Source organism: Schistocerca piceifrons, chromosome 8 (assembly GCF_021461385.2).
Source record: "Schistocerca piceifrons isolate TAMUIC-IGC-003096 chromosome 8, iqSchPice1.1, whole genome shotgun sequence".
Taxonomy (NCBI): Eukaryota; Metazoa; Arthropoda; class Insecta; order Orthoptera; family Acrididae; genus Schistocerca; species Schistocerca piceifrons.
In genome coordinates this window covers 130,296,643-130,321,780 of record NC_060145.1, presented here as the reverse complement: position 1 = coordinate 130,321,780, position 25,138 = coordinate 130,296,643, and the positions used below count along the sequence as shown (strand labels likewise).

Sequence of the window (25,138 nt, the reverse complement as noted above, 5' to 3'; positions counted from 1 at the left end):
TTGCGTATACATTTTGTCATTTCTTGATATGTTCTGTACTCAGTGAGTGTGTACTATATTTCATTTCTTAATATGTTCTGCACTTATCAATAATGTATATACTCTGTGACTGTAGACTTAGTAAAGTAAATAGATTATAGAAAAATTTGTTGCTTATGGCAAGTCCAATTGACTCACCATCGCTGCCAAATTTTTGCCACCCCCCCCCCCCCCAGTGGAGTGTTATGTAAGAGGTCCATGATTAAGGAATTTGTTGTTAGTGCACTCGAGCAGATGTAACTTTGATGGATTGCTCACGTGCTGCCTGCGATATGTAAGGTATAAGAGAATCTCAGACCAAAGAGAAGTGTTGCATGCAGTAGGAACTGTGTAGTAGTTGCTAGCGAGCAGTCTGGTGTATCGTGTTGGCTGGGCCGGTCGTGGTGGAGCCTGAGTGCTGTAGTATAAGGTAAAAGCAGCCTCGCGCATATGTAGTATTGTTATATCAAGTCCCATGTAAAGGTCTTTAAAAAAATCTCTTAATAATAATATTTCTCATAAAAAGTAACTTTTGACAATCATTCATTTCAATTTAAAGAATTTACTAATTTCTCCAATCCATGATCATCCCGATTATTGAAAAGAAAAGTCAGTTGTTTCTTTTTATACATGACAAATCTATCGGCCAGCATTGCACTTAGCTGCGCCAGAAAAATTTCTTATAGGAGCAGATATATAGGCGTTATTCGGCGACCTAATTAAGGTAAGATTTTTCTGTTTATTCAGAATGAATTTTCAGGGCCATGACGCAGCACTGCTGACGTCCTAAATTTACCAGTTTAAATTCACAGTCAATTTATTGAGAGATTAGTCACATTGTATTATTGGTAGGTTACGCAATTTATCTGTTAGTAGGTTATGCTAAATGGCAATGCTATACATATTTTCACTGTTGGGTAGTTACGCTAAATGAGAAAATTATTTACATTAATTTTTTGCTGTTGGGAGGTTACGGAATAAATCTGTTGGAAGCTTACACTAAATGTGAATGATATAAATAATTATTGTTTTTACTGTTGGGAGGTTACGGAATTTATTTTGTGGGGATGTTACATCATTTAATCGATTAAATTCCGTATGTCTTGTGTTACCCAAGGATGTCTACCAGCTCTCGTCTTTTTACCTACTTGATCCTCTGCTGCCTTCCCTATTTCATCTCCAGTGATCGAGTTTCTTTTGGCGGAAAACCAGGGCATCTCAGATATTCATAGGCGCTTGCAGAATGTCTACGGTGATCTGGCAGCGGACAAAAGCACGGTGAGTCGTTGGGCAAAGCGTGTGTCATCATCGCCGCAAGGTCAAGCAAGACTGTCTGATCTCCCGCGTGCGGGCCGGCCGTGCACAACTGTAACTCCTGCAATGGCGGAGCGTGCGAACACACTCGTTCGAGATGATCGACAGATCACCATCAAACAACTCAGTGCTCAACTTGACATCTCTGTTGGTAGTGCTGTCTCAGTTGTTCACCAGTTGGGATATTCAAAGGTTTGTTCCCGCTGGGTCCCTCGTTGTCTAACCGAACACCATAAAGAGCAAAGGAGAACCATCTGTGCGGAATTGCTTGCTCGTCATGTGGCTGAGGGTGACAATTTCTTGTCAAAGATTGTTACAGGCGATGAAACATGGGTTCATCACTTCGAACCTGAAACAAAACGGCAATCAATGGAGTGGCGCCACACCCACTCGCCTACCAAGAAAAAGTTTAAAGCCATACCCTCAGCCGGTAAAGTCATGGTTACAGTCTTCTGGGACGCTGAAGGGGTTATTCTGTTCGATGTCCTTCCCCATGGTCAAACGATCAACTCTGAAGTGTATTGTGCTACTCTTCAGAAATTGAAGAAACGACTTCAGCGTGTTCGTAGGCACAAAAATCTGAACGAACTTCTCCTTCTTCATGACAACGCAAGACCTCACACAAGTCTTCGCACCCGAGAGGAGCTCACAAAACTTCAGTGGACCGTTCTTCCTCATGCACCCTACAGCCCCGATCTCGCACCGTCGGATTTCGATATGTTTGGCCCAATGAAGGACGCAATCCGTGGGAGGCACTACGCGGATGATGAAGAAATTATTGATGCAGTACGATGTTGGCTCCGACATCGACCAGTGGAATGGTACCGTGCAGGCATACAGGCCCTCATTTCAAGGTGGCGTAAGGCCGTAGCATTGAATGGAGATTACGTTGAAAAATAATGTTGTGTAGCTAAAAGATTGGGGAATAACCTGGTGTATTTCAATGCTGAATAAAACAACCCCTGTTTCAGAAAAAAAATGTGTTGCATTACTTATTGAACTGCCCTCGTACTTCTCCATTGTGGTTGCACCTATCGTTTGGCTGTCTGTATCGCTGAGGCACGCAAGCCTCCCCACCAACAGCATGGTCCATGTTTGAATGGGAAGGTAAGAAGCCTTACAGCGTTTTTATTTTCGAACATAGCGATAATGGGGCATAATACTGCATATTCCAGAGCGCCTCATGATACTAAGATCGAGAAATCGATGTTTTCTTTGTGTCAGACGAGGCTACACTGTCAAAGACTGTGCGACGAAAGGAAGAGCCTTCTGCTCTTACTATCAAGGGAGTCATCACCGATCAGTTTGTTGTCATTCGAGCCAATCTAAGCCATCCCGCAAATAATCTGATACTCTCAGCATCTCCGTCAATAATTCAGTGGGCAATGTCGTCACGAGACGCTGCACTTTCACGCTTCTTCAGATGGCACACGTGTATGTAATAGGGCCAGCAGGCAAAGCCAGAATCTCACGTTCTATTTTGGATGCAGCCAGCCATTCCATGCTCATCTGAGAAATCTAATCGAGCAACTTATAGGTTATAGATTCTCGGCCTCTGCCAGTAGATCCATTCGAATCTTCTTTAATGCCCATGTCTATCAAATCTGTGTGTTTGAAGTAAGCAGTGCATGCGAGAACGCTCATCTTTGAATCAATGTTTTCGAGAGTTTACATAGCTTCACGAAACATCCGACTGTGCCCAAAGATGTCAAGATAAATCAAAATATCGAACATTTACAGTTGGCAGACTCCGCTGAAGAGGAAGGTGATATTCTGTTGTGTACATAGTTCCGCGTAGTCAGTGCGTACACAGCTTTCCCAATAGAGCGCGCCCCACTAAGCACAACAGCGCAGGCGCAGCGCTCGTCCGTCTCCGCACTACGAGATGGCGCTGTCTTAGAGATGGACCAAATTCTGATTCCACCGATCCGCGTATTAATATGTAACGCAGCCAATGAGATTGCTGCTAACGTAGAACCTGTTCTCCTCACGGATCTCACTCGTGCAGTGATACCTGAACGCGCGCGGTATTATAACGAGTGTACAGACCTCCGATTAGTCAGTCTGCATTAGTCTGTAGTCAAGTTTCAGTCTCGCCTAATAAGATTATCATATTCCTGTACATAGCCATGAAGAGAAATGTATAGACACTTCGTCAAGTATCAGAGATATGTGAGAATAAGATTAACGTACCAAGACCAAAGGAACTTCAGATTGCTAGTTGTAAATAGCATCCAGAATCAGGATAAGTAAGGTTTATGATTGTTATTATTTTAATAAATGTGTGTGAAAATTAATCAAGTTCTGTTTAAAGTTGGTCACCGTCAATCTGCTACACTAAGCGTGCAAGTGGCATTTCTATCGTTTGACCTAACGGCAGAAGATAAACACGCCACGATAAGACCACGAGACATATAGCTGACACTCGCCTACTTCGTTAGAGCGACAAGTAAAATAATCTGATGGTGTGTGTACCGAAGGTCTTACAGTGTGCACACCACATATTCCTACAGAATTACTTACTGGAGAGGTTCGTTATGGGGAAGTAATGGACTACGCAGCGGCAATACGCATTTCTCCGCCTCTAGCACTGTGCCCTCTAAATTCGGGTGAATCCTCCGTGGCTATCGTCTGGGTGTTTTAGCTAAATACGCAACCGTTTATCTCATTAATTTAGCTGTTGAAGAAACGAATGATGGCACTATACGTAGCTTTTGTGATTTAGAATCAATCGGAATCAGCACGGAGGGAGGTAGAGTCAGAGGCACTGAAAGAGTTTCACGCAACGCATGTGCTTGTGGATATTCCGCGGCTAATTTGTCACGCTCGAAAATCCGCTGTCGTTCTGCGGAAGTACTTTGCAATGCCGAGAGACATTTCGATGCCTTACAGAAAAGACTATGCAGAAACTTAATGTTAGAATACATTAAAAACGATCACGTAGAATTCGCTCCTAGAGAAGAATCTGCGAGTTCATTTTATTTACTTCAGCATCTGCCGAGCGAGAAAGATTGAGGAGCACTAAACAGCGAATAGTGCGATGGTTCCTCAGATGCACAAGATGCACCCTCTCATAATGACAGTTTAGAAATCGGTCCTAACTTGTTGCCTGCAGTGACTGAAGTCCTTTTCAGATTCCGTCTGCAATGCGTTGTACTCATCGCCGACGCTGTTCAAGTTTTTCAACAGCTCCCCGTACACCTTGACAATAGAGATGTTACCTTACTAGATTCTTCGGTGGAGGACCAGCAATACTAACGACTGATCGATTTTCACGTCTTCCTTTCGGCCTCCCATGCAGTCCGTTTCTGCTTTCAGCAACCGTTTGTGAGCTAGCAGACATTTATCAGTACCAGTTCCCTGCAGCATCTGCCTTACTGCATCAAAACATTTACGTAGATGACTCTGCCGCAGGAAATCAATCGGAAAGATGCCTAGTCGCACTGTATTACGAGTTATCTTCGCTAATGAAGAAAATAAAACTGATTTGTCGAAATCGGCGACTAATTCGCAACAATTTCAAAGGTAGAAGGAAGAGATATCTAAACTAAAGTCACGATTCTAGAGGTGACGTGGAACTAGGAAGGAGACACATTCTCAGTTAGCCAGCGATAAGTAACCGAAAAATTTTCAGAGACAGTTGCAACAAAAATAAATTTACTACGAGCTAAAGTTGGTCTTTATGACCTCTGGGATTAATAACTTCTGTGTCCTCTGTAAGAAAAATTCTGTTTCAAGACACGTGGCTGTTCGAACTGGGCTGGAACGAACCCATGCCTCAAAACCTATTGTTTAAATGGGCATGTGGACGTCAGACCTTCCTGAGCTATCTAACATTACTATTTCGTGGTGGACCCAATTATCAGAGAACGGCAGACCGAACATTCACGGTTTCTGTGATGAATTCAAATGGTTCAAATGGCTCTGAGCACTATGGGACTCAACTGCTGAGGTCATTAGTCCCCTAGAACTTAGAACTAGTTAAACCTAATTAACCTAAGGACATCACAAACATCCATGCCCGAGGCAGGATTCGAACCTGCGACCGTAGCGGTCTTGCGGTTCCAGACTGCAGCCACTTCGGCCGGCTGTGATGAATTTGTGAGGGCGTAAGGTGCCGTCTTATATATCACTTCTAGTGATAACGTTTCCGGACTAACGTGTAGTAAAAGTAGATTAGCGTACGTGAAGAAAATAACACTTCCTCGAGTAGAACAGCTAGCAGTACTGACAGGAGCCAGACTACTACACTACTATTGCAGGGTCACAGCCATTAACGTCAGCAGAGCAACACTTTGAAATGATTCCGCTGTAATGCTTCGATATATGAATGGTGATCTCGTAATTTGGAAAACGTTTTATGCAACCGAGTGTAAGGAATACAAACACTCACCACACCTTCTCAGCGGAGACAGTGTCCAGGCGCAGACAACGCAGTGGATTTAGTTTCAAGAGGATCCACATCTCACACGTTGCGAATACTGGACACCTGGTGGAATGCACGGACATGGCTATCGAAACCTCCTAATTTTTGGCGAGCACCTAAAATCTTATTGGAAGCTAGGAAGCTAGGAAGTTAGATAAAATTTCTCAGACTTTTCTCATTCAGGCTCCAAAGTCACTCATAGACGTTAACAGGTTGAGCTCTTACTTGAAACTGTTACAAACCACTGCTTACGTCCTCCACTTCAAAACAAAACTCATTCAGAAAACGGAGATGTGCGAAGAATTCACTGCAGAAGAGATAGCAGAATCTCGCCTTTATTGGATGATAGCCATCCAGCAAGAATGTTTCTCCTTGGAAATCACCGCTCTAAGCAAAGGTTCTCCACTTCCTAGCACATCCAAGATAAAATGTTTCAATGCATATTTAGATGGTGGCAACGGCCTTGCCGCAGTAGATACACCGGTTCCCGTGAGATCACCGAAGTTAAGCGCTGTCGGGCGTGGTCGGCACTTGGATGGGTGACCATCCAGGCCGCCATGCGCTGTTGCCATTTTTTGGGGTTCACTCAGCCTAGTGATGCCAATTGAGGAGCTACTCGTCCGAATAGTAGCGGCTTCGGTCAAGAATACCATCTTACGACCGGGAGAGCGGTGTGCTGACCCCACGCCCCTCCATTCCGCATCCTCCACCGAGGATGACACGGCGGTCGGATGGTCCCGGTAGGCCACATTATATTTAGATGGTGATTATCACGTTAAGGTGGTTGCCTCCTAACACGCTGAGACGTCTATCGAAGAACGTAATACCATTATTCTAGGAGGAAACCATCACTTCACCAGACTTGTGATCATATACACGCATGTCAGTGAACACCATCTTGTAGTATGAGTGATTCTTTTACAACTAAGAGAATCCTTCTGGATACCACGTATCCGTCATGTGATCAAAACGATCTTACGTGGTTGTCTTCCCAGTAACATTGCACATCACATTGCTGGCCAACAGAAAGAAGCGCCACTTTTAGCAGCTGATAGAATGAAACCTCACTAGCCGTTTCAAGTTCCTGGAACTGATTTTGTGAGTTCCCTATACTCAAAATCAAGCATCACTGTAAATAAGAGTTATATTGTATTAATCACCTGTGCTGTAACTAGAGTGGCACATTTAGAACTAATGAGCAACTCTATAACGGACCTCTTCCTATCAGTCTTCCAAAGATTTATAGGACGGTGTGGTATTTCATATACTTTATGTAGCGATAACATCCGCAGATAACATCCGCAGATAACATTCTGGCTCTCCGTACAAACCAAGAAAATTATGATCTTTTCCGTGCTAGGCATGTCGCAAACAGTCGTACTCACTTTACTGCCACATTTCGTAATTCACTACTCGATCACGTAACGTTTTTTCCATAAGTAAACGAGCGAGTTGTGAGTGACATGTATTCTATCCGCATCTCCCATCGTCTCAGAATTTTTCCGATGTAGCGCAGTTTGTTGGACCTCAAGTGGCTCGCGCTTCAGTACCTCCAAAAGATGACTTTGGTGTTGGTGCATGTGCGTGGATACTGATATTCGCTTTTAAAATTTCTTTAAAATTAATTGTTTAAGCGCGGGTAACACAGTAGGACTCTGCTGGTTAATAATAAATAATATCGACTCTCGCAGATGAGAATGATTGCGTTACATTTCATCAAACTTTTCTTAATAATTTCGACCGAGATGCATCAACTGGTGATAGTATCCTTATAATACTTGAAGTGTTAGCTACCCTTTTAGAAAGAAAGAGTGAGTTATTGGGGTACTTCAGAAAGTAATTTACACATTATTACGGCTAGCCAAGCAACTTTTATGAACGCCGCACTACACCTCAGAGTGGCCCAAATACATGACACTGTTTTCGGCATCGTCACCAGAGATCTGTAAATAAGCGTCTGTACGTTCCACCAATCGTTTATTTCGTTGACGACAGAGAACCGCTCCTTGTTCACAGAGAAATTTGAGATTCCCTTGCATGAAAGTCGTCCTCCAACTTGCCGATTTGATTGGAATCGCATGGTGAACATGTGGACTTCCCGATCAGCATGAGCCACGTCTGTAAATAAGAGTTATATTCTATTAATCACCTTTGCTGTAACTAGAGTGGCACATTTAGAACCAATGACCAACTCTATAACGGACCTCTTCCTATCAGTCTTCCAAAGATTTATAGGACGGTGTGGTATTCCATATACTTTGAGTAGCGATAACACCCAAACTTTCCAAGGAGCTAACTTACGATAGCAGAAATATGGACTGCTATCTCTGCTGAAAAGACAGGGTACCACGTGGAAGTTCACATCGCCAAGAATGGCTTGATAGGGAGTTGTTTATTCAGAGCGTTTTGACGATATTTCCTTGGAAACAGAAGAATTGTGGTCGACTTTTATTTTTTCTATGCATTTCATTTGTAACTACTGGATGCTATTATGTTTTGTAACTGCTGACATCTTTTGTAATTGTTATTGACGAGTTTGCTGTATGTAATAACATACTGATTGTTATATGAGGTATATAATGAAGTATCTTCGTCGCCACTGTAGAGTCTTGTAACGTAAGGAAGCAAGGGAGAGGGTGTTGTTAACTGGGTGGCCCGTATCCTCTTTCTGCCACACAAATGCACTCGTGGATTAATGCAGTTCTTTATATACGTAAATGGAAACAATACTTAACTGGAATAGAGTCCATGTTCTGTGGTACAAGCTCATCAGTAATAGTCCTCTTGCAGGCAATATCGGTAATCCTGCTATTGTCATTAATCTGGTCACTATGTACTGTTGTAACCTGTGATCTGTGATGTGAACTGAGCCCGCGCTGCGATGAACTGACAGACGCTGAACTGGAAGTGTTAGTCAGTCACGCCCTCCGGTCAGCGGCGGCGGCCCAAGTGCATGCTGTCGAGAGGGCTTTGGTGGCATGTTGCTTGTCAATGTGTCTCTGGCATCTCTCTTGATAGGTGCAGTTAATCTAGCGCCTACTATCGATCTTCGCGCTACATCTTTGGCGACAGGTGTGCTGGCGACAGCTTAAGCCAGCGTATATAAAAAGTGTAGGACAGGGAGTATAGATGGCCAGTACGCTGTAAGATATCAATGAGGCCTCTGTGACGTAATAAATTGTACACCTGAAACAACTACTGTCTTTACACGACTGTTGAGAACCATGCACTTCTCTGACCCATTTTCGCTTAACAAGCTTCCAAGAACCAGATCTTCAGCAGAGCCTCAAGAGAATCAAAAGCAAGGTAAGTTGATTCTTTCAAATTATGAAGGTGGCAGGGGTAAAATACAGGGAGCGAAAGGCTATTTACAATTTGTACAGAAAGCAGATGGCAGTTATAAGAGTCGATGGACATGAAAGGGAAGCAGTGGTTGGGAAGGGAGTGAGACAGGGTTGTAGCCTCTCCCCGATGTTATTCAATCTGTATATTGAGCAAGCAGTGAAGGAAACAAACGAAAAATTCGGAATAGGAATTAAAATTCATGGAGAAGAAATAAAAACGTTGAGGTTCGCTGATGACATTGTAATTCCGTCAGAGACAACAAAGAACCTGGAAGAGCAGCTGAGCGGAATGGACAGTGTCTTGAAAGGAGGATATAAGATGAACATCAACAAAAGCAAAACGAGGATAATGGAATGTAGTCGAATTAAATCGGGTGATGCTGAGGGAATTAGATTAGGAAATGAGACGCTTAAAGTATTAAATAAGTTTTGCTATTTGGGGAGCAAAATAGCTCATGATGGTCGAAGTACAGAGGATATAAAGTGTAGACTGGCAATGGCAAGGAAAGCGTTTCTGAAGAAGAGAAATATGCTAACATAGAGTATAGATTTAAGTGTCAGGAAGTTGTTTCTGAAAGTATTTGTATGGAGTGTAGCCATGTGTGGAAGTGAAACGTGGATGATAAATAGTTTAGAAAAGAAGAGTAAAGAAGCTTCCGAAATGTGGTGCTACAGAATAATGCTGAAGATTAGATGTGTAGATCACATAACTAATGAGGAGGTATTGAATAGAATTGGGGAGAAGAGAAATTTGTGGCACAACTTGACTAGAAGAAGGGATCCCTTGGTAGGATATATTCTGAGGCATCAAGGGATCACGAATTTAGTATTGGGGGGGCAGCGTGGAGGGTAAAAATCGTAGAGGGAGACCAAGAGATGAATACACTAAACAGATTCAGAAGGATGTAGGTTGCAGTAGGTACTGGGCGATGAAGACGCTTGCACAGGGTAGAGTAGCATGGAGAGTTGCATCAAACCAGTCTCTGGAGTGAAGACCAGAACAACAACAATTATTACAAGGGCTATTAACAAAGTACATTACGTTTTGGAATTAAAAATAAATAAAGTATTGGAAATTTTTTTTATTATATACAGATGAAAGCCACACTTAAATACTACTTTTCTACATAGTTGCCATTTAAATTAAGGCACTTATCGTAGCGATGGACGAGCTAGGAAATTCCTTCGTCGTAAAATTCGGCCGCCTGCGCCTTCAACCACGTGGTTAATCAGTAACCCGGTAGAAATACGATTTTTGTGGATTTCCTGGAAAGAGGCACTACAATAAACTCTCAAAGGTATTGCCAAACTCTGCACAACCTCAGAAGAGCAATACCAAACAACCGCAGGGGAAAGTTGGGCTCAAAGATCTTGCTGATTCACAACGCCCGGGCCCACACGGCAAATGCCACTCGTGAAGTTCTCGAATCTTTTAAGTGGGAGTTGTTTCCTCATCCGCCGTACAGTCCCGACCTGGCATCGAGCGACTTCCACTTATTCCCAGCAATGAAGAAGTGGTTGGCTATGCAGCGTTTTGATGACGACGCACAGCTTCAAGAAGAGGTAACCACGTGGTTGAAGGCGCAGGCGGCCGAATTTTACGACGAAGGAATTTTCAAGCTCGTCCATCGCTACGATAAGTGCCTTAATTTAAATGGCAACTATGTAGAAAAGTGGTATTGAAGTGTGGCTTTCATCTGTATATAATAAAAAGAATTTCCAATACTTTATTTATTTTTAATTCCAAAACGTAATGTACTTTGTGGATAGCCCTCGTATTTTGAAGAAACTGAGTTACACCCACCAAATCACAAGAACTTAATTTACAGCTAGCATTAACGTGCCAAAAAGACAATTAACATTTACTTTACTTTCTTTTTGGCCAATGCCCTTGCCGCAGTGGTAACATTGGTTTCCGTCAGATCACCGAAGTTAAGCGATTTCGGGCTTGGCTAGCACTCGGATAGGTCACCATCTGGGTCTGCCGAGTGCTGTTGGCAAGCGCGGTACCCTCAGCCCTTGTGAAGCTAATTGAGGAGCTACTTGACTGAGAAATAGCAGCACCGGTCACGAAAACTGACAACGCCTGGGAAAGCTGTGTGATGAACACATGCCCTTCTGTATCCGCGTCCGGTGACGCCTAAGCGCTGAGGATGACATGGCGGCCAGTCGGTATTGTTGGCCCTTCACGGCCTGTTCGTACGGCGTTTGTTTCTTTATTTTCTTTTTGACAGCATTCTTTTATCCCCAGTGTTGCAGTTACACCGTAGGAGTACAGTAAGAGCAGATGATTGGCTCAAGTAAACGATGCCTACTAGGTACTGAGCCACTGCAGTATGGATGAGAAAGGCCTACAATCTATACTTATGAACATAGAAGCTCCACACAACTGAAGACCCATTACACAGACTGAGGACAAAGTGTTTACCCCAGCTCATTTTCTCGTGGGCGGATGACTTACCACCCTACCTACAGACCCTGGGCAACCAAACACAACAGGTTTGGTAAGACTGTTTAAGCTGCTGCAGAAGCTATCTGACTACCTTTGGAAGTGGTGGAGCAAAGAGTATTTATTGGTTTTCAGACCTTCCGTCAAGTTAAGAATGGTGGCAAGGCACCGAAGGTACAAGTTCGAGGTACTGTGCTTCTTCAAGAGGATGTACTTCCCTGCCACTTGTGGAAGAGAGCAAGAGTGAAATTATTATGAACAGGTCGAGACGGATTGTCGTCCTCGTTAGCCCAGATGGAAAGGATGCTTCCAGGTCAGTACAGCTGATCGTCCTCTGGAAGTAGAACAGGGCGGGGAAGATGTGAAAGATCAGTGGCGTTCTACAGTGTTGTCTTGAGTACATTATCTTTGGACCTATGTTTGTATAATACTGTTGCTTGTGTTGTTGTGATAGTGACGTGAATAAACACTCTGTTAAAGTGGGCGTCTTATATTTACTTACTTTCTCAACTCGGTGGTGACATACCATCTGACCGTAAGTCGATCCCCAAAGGTGCAAACATAAGTACAATTAATCTTCCATAAATAGTCATTAACTTGCGAACATCACACGTGGAAAGACACCCGGAAAATGGCCTGCACATACCTGATAACCACAGAATCAACACCATTTCTTCTAGATTTTTGTGACCACTCGAATGAACACCGCCGTCTTTCCGAGAAGTGCAACGCATCTGTGCTTCGATCATATGCAGCCGCTAGCCCAGAGCAGTACCACTTGCTCATTGGCTCCATGTAACTGTGCCAAATCATACTACACATTAGAGAATAGCCACTCTGTGTGTCGTTCATGGTAATGGTTGAATTTCTCCCTCCCACCTGCGAATCTCCATCACACCGTCCAGACCAGGAAGTTTGCTCTGCGACCAGTAAACAAAATGGAGATGAGTACTGTCCACACTCTAGCGGCAGTGCCTCTAAACGCAGAAAGCTGGTGCTTGATAAGACGGCCAGTGCGCCACCTTCTTAAGATGTATGCCAGCCAGCAGATACAGGCACCTGTAAAACAATCTAATTTCTTTTCTTATTATACATCTCTCTACATACCATGAATAATAACAGTGATAATAAGATGCTACTAATGGTAGGCGAGTTTTCTGTACAGTGGGAAATTATTAAGTCGATTGTACTAAGATAAGACATTCTGAGACGAATGTACAGTAACTTGTGGCATGTTGATCATCTTCATGGGGTAATTAAATGGCTCTGAGCACTATGCGACTTAACTTCTGAGGTCATCAGTCGCCTAGAACTTAGAACTAATTAAACGTAACTAATCTAAGGACATCACACACATCCATGCCAGAGGCAGGATTCGAACCTGCGACCTTAGCGGTAGCTCGGCTCCAGACTGTAGCGCCTAGAACTGCACGGCCACTCCGGCCGGCTTCATAGGGTAATTAAATATAGGTTTTCGTTACTTATTCAGTGGTAAGCTACGGTCGCTGTATCACAAGACAAGACCGCAGACTACTTCATAGAAAAAATAACAACAACAAAAGCTAAAGTCAACTTGTGAGAATTATGAGGTTACAGGACGCATTTCGTATCAGTGAATCATCTGTTCCCTGCAGAAATGCAGTAACACACTCTTTACTAACTTAGCAGACGACTTTACGCTAAAAACCAATAATACGAGGGTTGAAACTTAAATACTGGCAACTATTTATTCACAACCGATACAAAAGAGTTACGTGTTTGCATCTGTTACTGTCCTTCGAAGTAGTCACGAGCGTTGTGTAGAACCCGTTTCCAGCGATGTGGAAGGCGTAGTATAGCATTAGCAGAGCCTGTTTGTTGTGGTGCCTATGGAGCGGTCTACTGCCTGTCGAATCTGTGGAACATTTCTGAAGCGAATGCCACGAAGTGGTTCCTTCATCTTCGGAACCAAATCAAAGTCACAAGGACTTGCGTGCGGGGAGTACAGTGGATGGTACAGTACTTTCCAGTCCCATAGACCGAACAGAGCAGCCACATTCATAGCGTGTAGGCTTTCACGGCCGGCGTCTTCAGTAATTAAAACTTCCGGGCTAAGAGGTCGTGGTCCAATAGTAGAAATACTTCTCCCTGACGTTTCGTTGCCAGTTGCGGGCAACATCATCTGAGGTGAGTCTACGAGTGGCTGCTAGGCCGTGGAGGTCCTGTTTATATACAGCGCGTAGAGGGCGCCACCACTCGTCACGTGTTGTCAACAGTAAAACTATCTCAGGGAGAAGTATTTCTACTATTGGACCACGGCCTCTTAGCCCGGAAGTTTTAATTACTGAGAGCAGCCACAGCTTGCGCTGTATGCGCCCGCGCATTGTCGTGCAAAATGATGGGTGAGTTGCGCAAAAAAAAGTCCCCGCTTCTTTCGCAAAGATGGTCGCAGGTGACGCTCCAAAAACGAACAGTAATACTGTACATTGGCGGTCTGCCGTGGAGGAACGAAATGTGTCAGGATAAAACGATCACTGTCGTACAGGAGAATCACCATAACTTTAGACCGCTCCATTCGCACCATCAACAGAACAGCCTCTGCTAACGGTATACTACGCCTTCCACGTCGCTGGCAACGGGTTCTACACAACGCTGGTGACTACTTTGAAGGACAGTAACAGGTGCAAACATGTAACTCTTTTGCATCGTTTGTGAATAAATAGTTGCCACTATTTAAGTTCCAATCCTCGTATGTTGCACTTGTCACTGGCAGGTTCGATCAACGTGCTAGTACTACGTGAACTCAAATTGAACAACGCTCTTTTCGCGAAAGCGCTATTGAGTGGTGACATTCGTAACTAGCGTAGATTTCAAATAAGATAAGAGGATAAGAGAAATTGGGGCATTTACAAACACACTTGTTCCTCTCTACTTCCGTTTCTGTGCGTGGCACGTGGTACCACACCGAGCATGTGTGGGTGTTCTTAAAAAATTTAGGGAGAGAGAAATCATGATTGTGTTATCCCTTTGTAAGCAATGAGCTATGTAGAGTTCAGGCGAACATCGAAAATCACAATGAATCTGTACGCAAACATGCGTCTAATATTTGTTCAGAAACTTACTGAGTAAACATTGAACTGGCTCTTCTATGGAAGAGCTACAATTGTGGCCTACATCTGTTTAATTCGACCTGGTAAGTGTCTCAAACTGACAAGCAGAGCACGTATTTTCTCGTAACATACCATGAAAACCCTAAAAATACTGTGCATATGACCAATTACTATAGGTTCGATGGGTAATTGTAAGTGTTTATTTACAACACCACACTGACATTAGCAATGTGTGCTGAAACCGTAACGCATCTGGGAAGGCAATGTTCTTGCCAGCCATAGCTACGAGTGCATAATAAGGCATGTTTCCCAGTCTTGTTCTATTGGAAATAGCTGACTCCAGTAATGTGGCTGACAAATTGGTTCAGTCTTTCGGCCGAGTACCATTGAATTACACCAACAGCAAGTATACAAAAGACCTGCTAGTATAAGCTTCGTGTGTAAACGATTTCCACGTTAAGTAATTAGAACTGTGGAAACATAGATAATATTTTGCATTAGACACCCACAGCTTAATCACAATTTAGTCGATGAGTGAAACTGGTAGCAAAACAACATCTGGGTAAAGACTCAAGGTGACAGCACTTTCAGTCACGCCCTCTAAGTGTGAATGTAATTACACTATGTTATGTGTGTGCTGCGAAGGTCCTATCTGATGCGGGGTGAAAGGGGTTCTGTGCACAACACGCATATCATCATTATATCTACATGACGTAGATTAGCATCTAATGCCATTGCTTGGCGTTTGTCATATTTTTAAAACAATTCACCTTAAGTTTAAAAATTTAGTTGCTTGTTCTCTCTGGCAGTATTAGTTGTTAGGGAAATGACTGCTTTTGACACATATACAATTGGGTGTTTTGGAAGAGAGTGAATGCATTTTGGAGAGAGATGGTCGTAGATATAATCAGCACAGATGTTATCCAAATCACATTGTCATGGTGCGGTATGTTACATCTCTCTCACAACTGCATCACGAGGATCACTCAATAACTCTGTGTGCCAGCCTGTGACTTCCTGTTGCCATCTTCTGCTTGACACTTTTCCGTTATCCATTAATCTTATTTAAATAAGCAAGTACCTTCTGCTACAAAGTGGCCAGTGACTTAAAAGTGAATTTCCCCCCATTAATATGACACCATGCATACTACAAAAATTCACTTTCACCCCGACCCCACCTTGCGGTATCCACTCTTCAGCACAAACTTCCTTATTCTTGTGTTGTAGCCTTGAATAACATTGTTCCCTCTGCTATGAACTGACGTATTCACTACATGCTGAACTGTGATTAAATGTATTTGTCTCAATTAATAGACCTAATTTAGTAATTTAAATGTTCTTTTTTAATATTATCCAATTATTAATTTTCAGAATTACATATTAGCTTTGTGCATTAATCCTTAATTTTGTAATTGTAAACTATATGTATTTCTTGGTGTATACTATTGTCACTATATCATAAATAAATAAATCGACAAAACTGTGTTTGAGCTGCGAGGGTAACCAAAATATTATCTATCTGCCTATAATTTTAATTATTTAATGTGCAAATTGTTTACACATATTTGTGATATTGGGGTCTTCTCCTATAAAATAATGTGTTCTGAGGTATTTGTTACTGTTACAGAGGGCGTATTACTATTGGACTGAGGACCAAAGTCTACACCGTGTGTTTTACTTTATAAAAATAAACATCTTAGCTGTACTTCAAACGATATCAAAGTAATCAATACATTATGACCACCCTCCACGCTAGGATAGTATTATCACTTTCCGCAATACGGTAGTCTGGTTTGGAAGTCACATCTCGCATTTTTTATAGACATCAGGGTCAAGGTTTCAATAAATGTACACTGCTAAGTATGCGTTTTTGGTGTGCGTTGTAGCACAATGCATACAGCTTTTCCTTGTTGAATCCACACTCCACCCTATGGTCCTGGGGTATTCATGTCACAGCACACAAAAATCAGTGTAATTGGATTGTAATTTCAATCACATTTGGAAGGTATGCCCAGAAGCTGTCCTGTACAAGTACGATTACTAAAACAGACGTATGTGGGATCTAAACCAACGTCTTCCGGAGAAATAAAAAAAATACTTGTGTGGATGTGCATACATTCCACGTAATTATGAACAATAACTCGTTATAAAACTATGCTCTGGAATCAATAGTTTTAATTATTTAACCTGGAATCGATTGCATGAGCTATCAAACAGCGATGCTGATAGTTCTGCTGTGGCCTGTCTCTTGGTGGACAACTGTGTATTCATCACAAGAAAGCTAATATGGGATGCAATATCGTCCTAGGAGTTTATTTGCTTTGTTAGTGTAAAGAATACGGAAAATTCTAGTGACAGTAAATCTGAGTAAACGCATACATCTGTACAGGGCTTGGTTGTCTTGCTGGCAGAGATATAGAACTTCTAAAATTACAATAGAGTGTACATGCTATGCAACAAGATTGTGATTTTAATGGATTATTCGGTAATGGCAGACTGCGATGCTGAAACTCTATGCTCTGCTTAAAAAACGAGTCAGGACCTGTAATGAGTTATAAAAACTATGCACTGTATGCCTATAGTTGTAATTATTTTAATGCGAAAATCGTTTACATGGACAACGATACTGACAGTTCTTTTGTGGATTACCTATTGGTGGAATTCAGAGGCACTCTGTCCAATGACTGAAATAAATTTGTCAGCCACATTACTGGAGTCGACCACCTCCAATAGAACAAAACTGGGAAACATGCTTTATTATGCACTCGTAGCTATGGCTGGCAGAAACATTGCCTTCTCAGAGTTATTACGAATTCACCATACATTGTTAATGACAGTTTGGTGTTGTAAATAAATACTTACAATTACCCATCGAATCTACAATAATTTATCACATGTATAACATTTTTAGGATTTTCATGGTATATTACGAAAAAGTATGTGATTTGTTCGTCCGTCTGAGACAGTTACCAGGTTGGATTAAACAGATTCAGGCCACAATTATAGCGAGAACTGTATTGTAGCTCTTCCACAGAAGAGCCAGTTCAGTGTTTACACATCATGTTTCTGAACAAATATTACACACATTTTTGAGCACAGATTCATTATGATATTCAATTTTTGCCTGAACTCTAGGTCGCTCTCCGCGTATAAAAGGACCACGCAATCATGGTGTCTCCCCCTCTCACACATACTCACTGTGGTACCATGTGCCACTCACAGAGGCGAAGTTAGAGGGGAACAAGTGTGTTTGTGAATGCCCTAATTTCTCTTATCTTATTCGAAATCTACGGTAGCTACGAATTATGGCAACGGTCATGCTGCAGTGGATACACCAGTTACCTTGAGATCACCGAGTTAAGCGCTGTCGGGCGTGGCCGGCACTTGGATGCGTGACCATCCAGGTCGCCATGCGCTGTTGCCATTTTTCGGGGTGCACTCAGCCTCGTGATGCCAATTGAGGAGCTACTCGACCGAATAGTAGCGGCTCCAGTCGCAGAAAACCATCATAACGACCGGGAGAGCGGTGTGCTGACCACACGCCCCTCCTATCCGCATCCCCAACTGAGGATGACACGGCGGTCGGATGGTCCAGATGGGCCACTTGTGGCCTGAAGATTGAGTGCTTGCTAGCTACGAATGTCATTCCTGAACAGTGCTTTCGCGAAAACAGCGTTGTTCAATGTGAGTTCACTTAATACTAGTGTGTTGATCGAACCTACCAGTGACAAGTACAGCATATTATTGGTTTTTAGCGTAAAGTCGTTTGCTAAGTTAGTAAGGAGTGTGTCACTTCATTTCTTCAGGAAAGAAATGATTCCCTGCTACGAAATGCGACCAGTGACCTTGTATCCCACACAAGTTGACCTTACCTTTTGTTGTTGCCATTTTTTTGCTAGGAAGCGGTTTGCGGTCTGGTCTTGAGGTACTGCGATCGTAGCTTACGACCAAATAAGTAACTAAAACTATATTTAATGATGCTATCAAGATGTTCAACATGACACAAGTTACTGTACATTCGTCTCGAAGCGTCTTATCTTAGTACAATCGACTTAATAAATTCCTGCTGCACAGAAAAACTCTCCTACCATTAGAAGCATGTTGTTGTTACTTATTCTTGGCATGTAGAGAGATGCATAATAAGAAAATATCAGATAGTTTTACAGGTGCCTGTATCTGCTGGCTGCTATTCGTCTTTGGCAAGTGGCACACTGGCCGTCTTATCAAGCACCTGCTTTCTGCGTTTAGAGGCGCTGCCTCTAGAGTGTGGGCAGTACTCAGCTCCAGTTTCTTTACCGGTCGCAGAGCAGCCTTTCTGGTCTGCACGGTGTGACGGAGATTCGCAAGTGGGGTGGAGAAATTCAACCATTACCATGAACGACTCACAGAGTGGGTGTGCTCTAATGTGTAGTATGATTTGTCACAGTTACATGGAGCCAATGAGCAAGTTATACTGCTTCAGGCTAGCGGCTGCATATGATCGAAGCACAGATGCGTTGCATTTCTCAGAGATGTGGCAGTGTTCACTCTAAGTGGACACAGGATCCTAGAAGAAACGTTGTTGATTCTATTGTTATCGGGTATGTACAGGCCATTTTTCCAGTATCAGTTGAACGTATTGTTGTTCGCAAATTAATTCATGTTTGTGAAAGATTGTTTGTATTTTCGCGGACATCTTTGGAGAATTGGCTTATTGACAGATGATGCACGAATTCTGCAGCTCTCTAAGGTAGCATTTTATAATACAGTGATAGAACCGTCGTCACCTCTGTGAGCCGGTGACCTCATACACACACACACACACACACACACACACACACACACACACACACACACACACATACACACACACGCTTACACTGTATCTATTTACTAGTCTTATAATGACATTACACATTCCCATCGTGAGAGCTTATTTCATGTTACTTGTCTTTTTATTCTTTATTCTACCTGGGACCACTAGCAAATCACGCCCACCATCAGAGTTCTTGCAGTATTTATTTGTCAATAAATTTTTACTATTATGCATGGTACAGTTGACGTGTACGTGGGGGCGGGAAGGGGGGGGGGGAGGGAATGCAGCAGTTTTATCACATTGCAACGACACACTAGTCCACGATTGAAGGAAATTTCAGACTAACCTTATCAGTGTGATGGACACAGAACGATTGGTAGCTCTCCCATTCGAATTTTTTACATGTCTTCCAGCAATGTTGCGGCAACGCCCACATGTTACCGCATTGATAGGCATCTCCATATCTGATATCGACTTCTGTAATAATGGCTACTGCCGCCTATCGGGCCCCCATTCGAACTAAGCACTGTTCACATGTGGCCGTGCAAACAGCATTGCTCCTTTTCCGCCTCACCACACTACGTCATCAAGGCTCATCCGCAGGACCATGGCGTCCATTCCGGCACAAAGAAGCGCGCGCCGACGCTTACCGCACGCCAACCGGCGCCCATTCGAACTATGTCGGCTGATTTAGGCCTCATACTTTTCTTTGTTTGCTGGACCATAACGAACGTGTTGTTGTACTGTCCGCTATGACTGTCTTGGATCTATTATTGGACTTTCTTTGTTTTACTCTATTTGGATCAATTGTTCACCACTGTTTGTACTTTTGCTGTCAATAAATAAGTGCTCCTGTATTACAGGTTGTTTCACTGTGTGGTAGTCACTACACAAGTAGCGACGGAGGAACTCATTGTGCTCTCTTTATTTATTTTTTAATTTTTATTTTTTTTATTCGAGCAGAACGTCCGGCAGAATCAGAAACGAATGGTGATGAACAGCGCTCTCAGTGAACAGTAATCCGAAGTTACACAGTTCAGTACCAGAGCCACCAATTTTCTGTGTACATAGTGGATAACGTCACATAAGGGTAACTGGTACACCTGCCTAATATCGTGTAGGGCCTCCGTGAGCACGCAGGAGTGCCGCAAAACGACATGGCATGGACTCAACTGATATTTCAAGTAGTGCCGGAGGGAATTGACACTACGAATCCCGCAGGGCTGTCCATAAATCCGTAAGAGTACGAGGGGATGGAGATCTCTTCTGAACAGCACGTTGAAAGACATTCCACATATGCTCAATAATGTTCATGTCGGGGATTTTGGTGGACAGCCAAAGTCCGTCTTAATGCACAATGGACATGAAAGGATGGAGGTGATCAGACAGGATATTTACGTAGTGTCATCTGTAAGAATTGTGTCTAGACGTATCAGGGGGGTCCCATATCACTCCAACTGCACACGCCCCACACCGTTACAGAGCCCTCACCAGCTGAACATTCCCCTTCTGACATGCAGGGTCCATGGATTCATGAGATTGTCTCCATACCTGTACACATACATCCGCTCGATATAATTTGAAACGAGACTCGTCCGACCAGGCAACTCGTTTCCAGTCATCAACAGTCCAATGTCGGTATTGACAGGAACGGGCGAAGTGTAAAGCTCTGTGTCACGCAGTCATCAAGGGTAAACGAGTGGGCCTTTGGCTCCAAAAGCCCACATCAGTGATGTTTCTTTGAATGGTTCCCATGTTGATCACCCAGCATTGAAATCTGCAGCAGTTTGCGGAAGGGTTGCACTTCTGTCACGTTGAACGATTCTCTTCGGTCGTTGTTGGTCCCAAACCTGCCGGATCTTTTTCCGGTCACAGCGATGTCGAAGATTTGATGTTTTACCGGATACCTGATATTCACGGTACACTCGTAAAATGATTGTACAGGAAAATCCACACTTCATCGCAACGTCGAAGATGCTGTGTCCCGACTATAACACCACGTTCAAACTCACTTGACTCTTGATAACCTGCCATTGTAGCAGCAGTAACCGGTCTAACAATGTATATAGGCGTTGCTGTCCACAGAGCCATATTCTGCCTATTTACATATCTCTGTATTTGAATACACTTGCCCATACTAGTTTCTTTGACACTTAAGTCTATATTTCCAAGCCTGGTGCAACGCCAGTTGCAATGCCAATCACATATGTAGAAATTCACTGAGGAAACATCGCCATGTTGCGAAGGGTTTCTGTCAGCACTTGTGGAATGCCAGCGGATCCAGAGCCAATCAACAGAGGACTGAGAATCAAACGAGAGACTGTTCCATCAGCACTTCGAAGCTTTCTAATTAAAGGATGCAGACGTACAAAACCTAGCGAGTACAATCATTTGCCTGAAGGGGAACAGTGACTATTAGACATTCAAACTGTTGAGCAGCCCCAAGTTGCATGTAACTTTTTCTTTATTCTGACATGTTTCACTCAACCAACATGAGCATCTTCGGGAATTATGTAGCTGTGGACCACAAGGTAGAATGTATGATGGTGGATCTGCACACTGCCCGATATTTATAAAGTGTGGCCCTCGACTATGTAATTTCTGAAAGTGCTCACGTTCATTGAGTAAAACATGCAAAAATAAAGAGAAAGTTACATGTGGCTTGTGGCTGTTCACAATTTTGGTTATAAAAGCCTTCTTCTTATCTTGGATCAAGTCGCACATTTATTGACTTTGATTTTTCTATATTTTTATTGACTCTATGTATTTATAGATTCTATATATTTGTAGACTTTATATTCATTGATATGTGAAATGCATGATAGTTGGATACCCCTCCGTGGGTGTGCCTCAGGGCTCTGTCCTCTCCCCTCTCCTCTACCTCCTGTACACAGCAGATGTGCTCTAAACCCCACACCCCACCCTCCAGTCCACATCCTGCAGCATGCCAATGACACTGCATTCCTTGCCCTCGCTCCTACCCTTCAATGGGGCCAATGCCTTCTCCAGAATCACCTTGACCTTTTTGCCACATGGTGTAACCAGTGGCTCCTAAAAATCAATCCTTCGAAGACCCAGGTATTCATCGTAGGTCATACTACTCACTCCTTCCGGGTCCTTGATCTTTCCCTCACCTTCTGCGCCTGTCCTGTTCACCTCTCCCCATCACCTTTCCTGGATACCTCATTTCCGCTCTATCCAATCCGAAACCAACAACTGCCTCAATCTCCTTAAACTCCTCTCTGGCCAGACATGGGGGTTGCACCCCTCTACCATACTCTATACCTCCAAGTCCTTGATCCGTCCCATCCTCTGCTATGCCTGTCCCACTTGGATCTCTGCCTCACCACAAGTTCTATAAGTCCCTCCAGATCCTCGAGCGCTATGCACTCTGCCTCGCCTTCTGTATACGCCTCCCATCCCCCACACGGATTCTCTATGACCTGATTCCTTTCCCCCATCTGCTCCTTTTCCTCAAACATATCTAAGTCCTCCACACCTCCCGCCAACTTGATCTACCCCATCCCCTGGTTGCTCCTCTCTTCTCCAATCCCCTCCCACTGCTGTGCCTTCACCGTTGTAGCCCCCTATCCCCCACCTCTACACCCTTCATCTCCTTTCCCAAGGTGGCTTCTGGCAACTCCCCCTCCTGGATGATGCCCTCTCTTCCTCCATTTAGCCCTCCTATCAACTCTGGTCCTCACCTCCCCCTCCCTACCTCTGTCATTTTCCTGGGTTCCCTTTCCCCCCTTCCATCATTTTTCCCCGCATACCCAACTTTGACTCCATTCTCTCCCCTGAGTCGTTTTGCTTTACCTTCCTCTGCCTTCTCCACTCTTCCTCGTGTCCGCTCTGTCCCCCCCCCCTCCCTCTTATGTGTCCTCTCCCTCCATTGGCTCCCCCCTTTTGCTTTTTCCTCTCCTCCCCCCCTTTTTCCCTCATCTGTCCGGATCCCCCCCCCCCCCTATCTGCCTTAGGCTGTGGTGTGTCATCTTCGTATCTACTCAATAGTGCAGTGTTTAAGTGAGTGTTCAGTGTTGTGCTTTCCCTTTTTTACGTGTTGCGAACAGAAACCAGACTACCGCTGTGTTTTTTGTCTGTCTACTATTGTACCTATCTACTTACTGTATGTTTTAATTAGCATCACCAACCCTTTGTTTTTGTATTTTAACTTCCACAACTTCCTGCCATTTTACAGTTTTAAAAAGTCACCGTTCTTATCGCCTGTTTTTATTGTTTATTATCTTCTTATTATGTTTTTAACTATTCGTAGGCTTAAGAGCGGCGTACTAAGCTGCTACCAGGCCGCTCCCCTCTGAGGGGGTTGGGAATCGAAACTCAATAAAGGAAAAAAAAGAAGGGTGGAGAAGAGACGCATGTTGCATTGATTGACCTAGAGAGAGCACGTGATTATGTACCCACCAACAAATGGTGGGAAAAGTTGAAAGAGATGTAGTTAGATCAAAGATTGCTAAAGCCTGTTACGAAATTATCTGAAAATAAAACGGCGAGAATGAGGACTGGGAATAGTTGGGCAGAAGAATTCGAGGTGAATAAGGGTGTGCAGCGGGGATGTGGGCTGCCACCTACCTACTTTATGCTGCATTTAGGAGCAATCATACAGACTTGACACAGAAAATGTCAGGTTATGGAGTGATAGTAGAGGAAAGTACGATATGTGGCCTGCATTTTGCAGATGACTGGATTGTACTAGCAAAAGATGGAAATGACCTGACCTATATGATAAGAAAGTTTAAAGAGGAATACAATAAGGCTGGTCTGAAGATAAACATGAAAAAGTGTGACTACTTGGCTGCTGGAACGGAAAACGTAAATAATTTGGAGGTGGATGGAGAAGCAATTGTAAGTGTGGAAAAGGCAAAATTTCTTGGGGTATTATTTAATAAACAGGACTCAAGCAATGATGAAATCACTAGTAGGGTCAATAAGGGACGAGCTGTAACAAGGCCAATAAATTCTGTTCCACACAAAAAAAAAGAACACTGAAGAAGAGAATATATGAGACTATAGTCCAGATCGTGCTTTAGGCAGAGTAGAAGCATTCGACGTTAGCAAATATATACAGGGTGAGTCACCTAACGTTACCGCTGGATATATTTCGTATACCGATTCCACAGACCGAACGTGAGGAGAGGGGCTAGTGTAATCGTTTAATACAAACCATACAAAAATGCACGGAAGTATGTTTTTTAACACAAATCTACGTTTTTTTAAATGGAACCACGTTAGTTTTGTTAGCACATCTGAACATATAAACAAATACGTAATCAATGCCGTTTGTTGCATTGTAAAATGTTAATTACATCCGGAGATATTGTAACCTAAAGTTGACGCTTAAAACCTCCGACGTTCAGTTGCGTGTTGTAACAAACACGGGCCACGGTCAGCGAGCAGCATCTGTAGGGACATGTTTACGATGAAGACCATGTTTACGAGTGTGGCTGTAGTGCACTGTTGTGGTTTGGTCTAGCTGTCGCAGTGTCCGCATGTAGCGCTTGCTGCTATTGGTATTCTGCATTCGTCTCCGCACGCAGACCAACTGTAGTACACCGTGTTACCAGACGTCTGTGATAGTGTAGTGTTGTAGGAACTGTGACCATGGTGTATTCGAACTCTGAAAAGGCGGAGATGATACTCATCTATGGCGAGTGTCGACGAAATGCAGCTGAAGGCTGCAGGGTG

The 25,138-nt window shown here is 43.3% G+C and overlaps 1 pseudogene; it reads left to right on the top strand.

The window, feature by feature from the left end:
• The first annotated feature begins 6,211 nt into the window (after nt 1-6,211).
• LOC124712697 lies at nt 6,212-6,329 on the top strand (annotated as a pseudogene).
• The last annotated feature ends 18,809 nt before the right edge of the window (nt 6,330-25,138 follow it).